The following is a 6455-nucleotide window of genomic DNA, read 5'->3' on the forward strand; positions in this document are numbered from 1 at the left end:
CGTGCAGGAGGCTTTTGGTGCACACACAGGCACGCCCCCAAGGTACCTGGCCGCGCTGACCCCGCCCACCGCTAGTCCCCAAGCCTCCATGCATGGCAAAACCCTTGCTTGAGCTTCCAGCCCAGGAGCACACCAGCCCAGCTGGGGCTCCCTCACTCCAGCACCCACTCCCCCCCTCACAAGCTCTTCAGGCCCAACAGGCATCCCCTGGCCTGCTTCCTCTTGACTCGCCTCAGCTCCTCCACTTTTGGCTGCCCTAGACTACAAGCTCCATCCCCACCATGCCTCTCTAGCTTGCCCCTCACCAAAACACAGCCGCCCCTCACACCCGAAGCTTGTGCTCAAGCCACTGAGCACAGGACAGGCCTGGAACTCCCACCTCTTGGCAGCCCTCGGGACCCTGGAGAAACCAAAGAAGCAATTCCCATACTGGCTAGCCAGGCTCAGCCGTCCAGTCTGTTTCTCAGCGCCCCATCTCTGCAAAGGCATCTCACAGTGTCCTGAATACCTCCTCCCCTCACACTTTCCTCTCCACCCTTCCCTGCAGCTCTTCTTCTGTCTCTGTCTCTGTCTCTGTCTCTGTCTCTGTCTCTGTCTCTGTCTCTGTCTGTCTCTGTCTCTGTCTCTGTGTCTCCCCTCCTTTCTGGCTGGTTTCTGCTGTCTTTCGGCTCTCTTTGTCTGCTCCCCCTCCCTGCCTCTCCCATGGTGGCCACTGTGGGTCTCTTCCCCGTGCCCACTGAGTCTCCTGCTCCGCATCCCTCTTCCCGTGTCTGCCTGGTGGTTGGAATGTCAGTCCCCCAATCCAACCCAATCCAATCCTATCCTATCCATTCAACAAAAGCCCTGTTCATGGCAAAGGAGTTGAGCAGGAGACAGCAGGGTCTGGCCCTGTTGGGTCTTTGAGTGGTGCTGCCCAGGAGGGCTTGGCCTTGACAGGCAAGTGGCCCAGCTGCCCACTTCTCCTGGAGCCACCTTTGCGTGCATCCTGCAGGTGCTAGGAGCTACAGGAGTGTTGCCTTGGCCGGCTGCAGTGTTTAGAGATGGGTTCTCTTGCAGTGCGTGCCTGGTGGGCAGAAGTGCCTGGCTCCCTCCACCATGGCCCCTGGCCCTTGCAGCCCAGGAGGCACAGGGGACACAGAGTGAACACCCAGAGGTCCAGCAAGATCTCAAGGGACAGGGGATACTACAAGGCAAGGGAGCGGAGTTGGGGCAGGAGGGCTGGCCTGTTGTGGCAAAGCTAGGCAGGAGGCCCGCTAGCTTCACGGGCATCCGTGTCCTCGCAGAGGCACCTCAAGTTAGCCCTCAGTTGGCCACCAAAGGGCCTCCTCCTGCACATGACCAGCACAGGTAGCTTTCCCTTCCAGTCCCACGTGGACCACAGCAGGAAGAGACTGAGGCCTGCCATGGCAGAAAACTTGCAGGAGGCAGCATGTCCCAGTTTGCTGAGAGGATGCAGTGAGTGGTGTGGATTAGGCCCAGGCCTGGCTGTCGAAGAGGCTCACGGAAACGTGGCCACACTCCTGATGGACACAGTTAGCTGAGCACACACAGGGGAAACACCAAGTGGGTAGCACCCAGGAAGCCTAGACCTCCAAGGCCAGTGGAAGGAAGGAAGGAAGGAAGGGAGGGAGGGAGGGAGGGAGGCAGGGAGGGAGGGAGGGGCAGCTCCCCAGTCCAGTGACACTCCCTCCAAAGCCTTGCTCCCATCACCCGTGTGGTGGGTGATTCCCTCGTTAGTTGATTGACTGAGGGATGGGTGAAGCCTTCCTTTCCACTCAGGAGACTCTATGACCCGCACACCCCCCCCCAGCTTCCCCAGCAAACACCTTGTCCTCCATCCGGCAGCTGTGTGAAGGGATCCTTCATGCAGGCTGCAGAAGGTCCCTTGGCCTCAAAAAGCTGGAGCTCCTGCCTAAAGAAGAAGAGGCTGAGCCATGGGTGACAGCATGCTGAGAACAGCGTGGCCCAGGAAGTGGCCGGATGCAGCTAGCTTGGCATGCTGGCTGGGCCTTGCGTGACATGTTCACCCTCTGGGGTAGGAATGGGCACACTGGCCTCCTGGGCGGCAGAACCACGAGGGGCATCCGGCGCAAGCTGCTGCTTATGCATTGCCAGCCATTGTCCTCTCTCCACTTCCTCTTCCCCCTTCCTCTTCCTTTCCCTCCTTTCTTGGCCATGGCTTCCCTTGGCCTTGTCACTCTTCTCTGACCCTTGCCTCCTCTCACTGGCTTTGGTCTTCATTTTTCTCTCTTCCCCAGAAGTGCATGGCATGTTGACTCAGTGGGGTCTACCATCCCAAGGGTCCCCCCTGACTGAGGGTGAGCGTGTGTATGTCCGTGTGTGTGTGTGTGTGTGTGTGTGTGTGTGTGTGTGTGTGTGAGCACAAGCGCGTGCCTGTGTTAGCATGCCCGCCTGGAGCTTCAGCAATGCCCCCAGAGGCAGGCAGAAGGAGGTGGGCATGCCTGGGCTGGGGCGCTGGACAGGGCAGCCTTTGCCTCCTCCTCTGCTTCTCCCTCTGCTTCCTGGGGCGCCTCTCCAAGCCGCCTCAGCCACCTGTCTTTGGCCTGCCAGCCACCACCAGCACTGCCCTGGCAGTACTCCTGGCTTCTGGGTCCCAGACTAGACAGCCAGTGGCTCCTGGAAAGCTTGGGGGCGGGATTCGCGGGAGGCGGGGGCGGCGGGTTCCCAGTCCTAGCCAGTCACTGTCACCGCGGGACCTGCTGCATTCCTGGGACACAACCCCTGCCCGCCTCCTGGCCTCAAAGAGCAAGCACCCAGCCCACACAGTGAGCACCCCCTTCGATAGCTCAGCTGGTAGAGCGGAGGGACTGTAGACTGGGCACCCAGCCGCGGCCATCCTTAGGTCGCTGGTTCGATTCGGCTCGAAGGACGTGCAGGAGGCTTTTGGTGCACACACAGGCACGCCCCCAAGGTACCTGGCCGCGCTGACCCCGCCCACCGCTAGTCCCCAAGCCTCCATGCATGGCAAAACCCTTGCTTGAGCTTCCAGCCCAGGAGCACACAGCCCAGCTGGGGCTCCCTCACTCCAGCACCCACTCCCCCCCTCACAAGCTCTTCAGGCCCAACAGGCATCCCCCTGGCCTGCTTCCTCTTGACTCGCCTCAGCTCCTCCACTTTTGGCTGCCCTAGACTACAAGCTCCATCCCCACCATGCCTCCTCTAGCTTGCCCCTCACCAAAACACAGCCGCCCCTCACACCCGAAGCTTGTGCTCAAGCCACTGAGCACAGACAGGCCTGGAACTCCCACCTCTTGGGCAGCCCTCGGGACCCTGGAGAAACCAAAGAAGCAATTCCCATACTGGCTAGCCAGGCTCAGCCGTCCAGTCTGTTTCTCAGGCCCCATCTCTGCAAAGGCATCTCACAGTGTCCTGAATACCTCCTCCCCTCACACTTTCCTCTCCACCCTTCCCTGCAGCTCTTCTTCTGTCTCTGTCTCTGTCTCTGTCTCTGTCTCTGTCTCTGTCTCTGTGTCTGTCTCTGTCTCTGTCTCTGTGTCTCCCCCTCCTTTCTGGCTGGTTTCTGCTGTCTTTCGGCTCTCTTTGTCTGCTCCCCCTCCCTGCCTCTCCATGGTGGCCACTGTGGGTCCTCTTCCCGTGCCCACTGAGTCTCTCCTGCTCCGCATCCCCTCTTCCCGTGTCCTGCCTGGTGGTTGGAATGTCAGTCCCCAATCAACCCAATCAATCCTATCCTATCCATTCAACAAAAGCCCTGTTCATGGCAAAGGAGTTGAGCAGGAGACAGCAGGGTCTGGCCCTGTTGGGTCTTTGAGTGGTGCTGCCCAGGAGGGCTTGGCCCTTGACAGGCAAGTGCCCAGCTGCCCACTTCTCCTGGAGCCCACCTTTGCGTGCATCCTGCAGGTGCTAGGAGCTACAGGAGTGTTGCCTTGGCCGGCTGCAGTGTTTAGAGATGGGTTCTCTTGCAGTGCGTGCCTGGTGGGCAGAAGTGCCTGGCTCCCTCCACCATGGCCCCTGGCCCTTGCAGCCCAGGAGGCACAGGGGACACAGAGTGAACACCCAGAGGTCCAGCAAGATCTCAAGGGACAGGGGATACTACAAGGCAAGGGAGCGGAGTTGGGGCAGGAGGGCTGGCCTGTTGTGGCAAAGCTAGGCAGGAGGCCCGCTAGCTTCACGGGCATCCGTGTCCTCGCAGAGGCACCTCAAGTTAGCCCTCAGTTGGCCACCAAAGGGCCTCCTCCTGCACATGACCAGCACAGGTAGCTTCCCTTCCAGTCCCACGTGGACCACAGCAGGAAGAGACTGAGGCCTGCCATGGCAGAAAACTTGCAGGAGGCAGCATGTCCCAGTTTGCTGAGAGGATGCAGTGAGTGGTGTGGATTAGGCCCAGGCCTGGCTGTCGAAGAGGCTCACGGAAACGTGGGCCACACTCCTGATGGACACAGTTAGCTGAGCACACACAGGGGAAACACCAAGTGGGTAGCACCAGGAAGCCTAGACCTCCAAGGCCAGTGGAAGGAAGGAAGGAAGGAAGGGAGGGAGGGAGGGGAGGGAGGCAGGGAGGGAGGGAGGGGCAGCTCCCCAGTCCAGTGACACTCCCTCCAAAGCCTTGCTCCCATCACCCCGTGTGGTGGTGATTCCTCGTTAGTTGATTGACTGAGGGATGGGTGAAGCCTTCCTTTCCACTCAGGAGACTCTATGACCCGCACACCCCCCAGCTTCCCCAGCAAACACCTTGTCCTCCATCCGGCAGCTGTGTGAAGGGATCCTTCATGCAGGCTGCAGAAGGTCCCTTGGCCTCAAAAAGCTGGAGCTCTGCCTAAAGAAGAAGAGGCCTGAGCCATGGGTGACAGCATGCTGAGAAACAGCGTGGCCCAGGAAGTGGCCGGATGCAGCTAGCTTGGCATGCTGGCTGGGCCTTGCGTGACATGTTCACCCTCTGGGGTAGGAATGGGGCACACTGGCCTCCTGGGCGGCAGAACCACGAGGGGCATCCGGCGCAAGCTGCTGCTTATGCATTGCCAGCCATTGTCCTCTCTCCACTTCCTCTTCCCCTTCCTCTTTCCTTTCCCTCCTTTCTTGGCCATGGCTTCCCTTGGCCTTGTCACTCTTCTCTGACCCTTGCCTCCTCTCACTGGCTTTGGTCTTCATTTTTCTCTCTTCCCCAGAAGTGCATGGCATGTTGACTCAGTGGGGTCTACCATCCCAAGGGTCCCCCTGACTGAGGGTGAGCGTGTGTATGTCCGTGTGTGTGTGTGTGTGTGTGTGTGTGTGTGTGTGTGTGAGCACAAGCGCGTGCCTGTGTTAGCATGCCCGCCTGGAGCTTCAGCAATGCCCCCAGAGGCAGGCAGAAGGAGGTGGGCATGCCTGGGCTGGGGCGCTGGACAGGGCAGCCTTTGCCTCCTCCTCTGCTTCTCCCTCTGCTTCCTGGGGCGCCTCTCCAAGCCGCCTCAGCCACCTGTCTTTGGCCTGCCAGCCACCACCAGCACTGCCCTGGCAGTACTCCCTGGCTTCTGGGTCCCAGACTAGACAGCCAGTGGCTCCTGGAAAGCTTGGGGGCGGGATTCGCGGGAGGCGGGGCGGCGGGTTCCCAGTCCTAGCCAGTCACTGTCACCGCGGGACCTGCTGCATTCCTGGGACACACCCTGCCCCGCCTCCTGGCCTCAAAGAGCAAGCACCCAGCCCACACAGTGAGCACCCCTTCGATAGCTCAGCTGGTAGAGCGGAGGACTGTAGACTGGGCACCCAGCCGCGGCCATCCTTAGGTCGCTGGTTCGATTCCGGCTCGAAGGACGTGCAGGAGGCTTTTGGTGCACACACAGGCACGCCCCCAAGGTACCTGGCCGCGCTGACCCCGCCCACCGCTAGTCCCCAAGCCTCCATGCATGGCAAAACCCTTGCTTGAGCTTCCAGCCCAGGAGCACACAGCCCAGCTGGGGCTCCCTCACTCCAGCACCCACTCCCCCCCTCACAAGCTCTTCAGGCCCAACAGGCATCCCCTGGCCTGCTTCCTCTTGACTCGCCTCAGCTCCTCCACTTTTGGCTGCCCTAGACTACAAGCTCCATCCCCACCATGCCTCCTCTAGCTTGCCCCTCACCAAAACACAGCCGCCCCCTCACACCCGAAGCTTGTGCTCAAGCCACTGAGCACAGACAGGCCTGGAACTCCCACCTCTTGGGCAGCCCTCGGACCCTGGAGAAACCAAAGAAGCAATTCCCATACTGGCTAGCCAGGCTCAGCCGTCCAGTCTGTTTCTCAGGCCCCATCTCTGCAAAGGCATCTCACAGTGTCCCTGAATACCTCCTCCCCTCACACTTTCCTCTCCACCCTTCCCTGCAGCTCTTCTTCTGTCTCTGTCTCTGTCTCTGTCTCTGTGTCTGTCTCTGTCTCTGTCTCTGTGTCTCCCCTCCTTTCTGGCTGGTTTCTGCTGTCTTTCGGCTCTCTTTGTCTGCTCCCCCCTCCCTGCCTCTCCCATGGT

The 6455-nt window shown here is 60.3% G+C and overlaps 1 non-coding gene across 1 annotated transcript; it reads left to right on the top strand.

The window, feature by feature from the left end:
- Window positions 1–5675: 5675 nt before the first annotated feature.
- Window positions 5676–5769, top strand: Trnay-gua. Its single transcript has 2 exons — window positions 5676–5712; window positions 5734–5769. It is a non-coding gene; the product is annotated as a tRNA-Tyr (tRNA).
- The last annotated feature ends 686 nt before the right edge of the window (window positions 5770–6455 follow it).

The sequence above is a fragment of the Perognathus longimembris genome, unplaced genomic scaffold (genome assembly GCF_023159225.1).
Source record: "Perognathus longimembris pacificus isolate PPM17 unplaced genomic scaffold, ASM2315922v1 HiC_scaffold_4240, whole genome shotgun sequence".
Classification (NCBI taxonomy): Eukaryota; Metazoa; Chordata; class Mammalia; order Rodentia; family Heteromyidae; genus Perognathus; species Perognathus longimembris.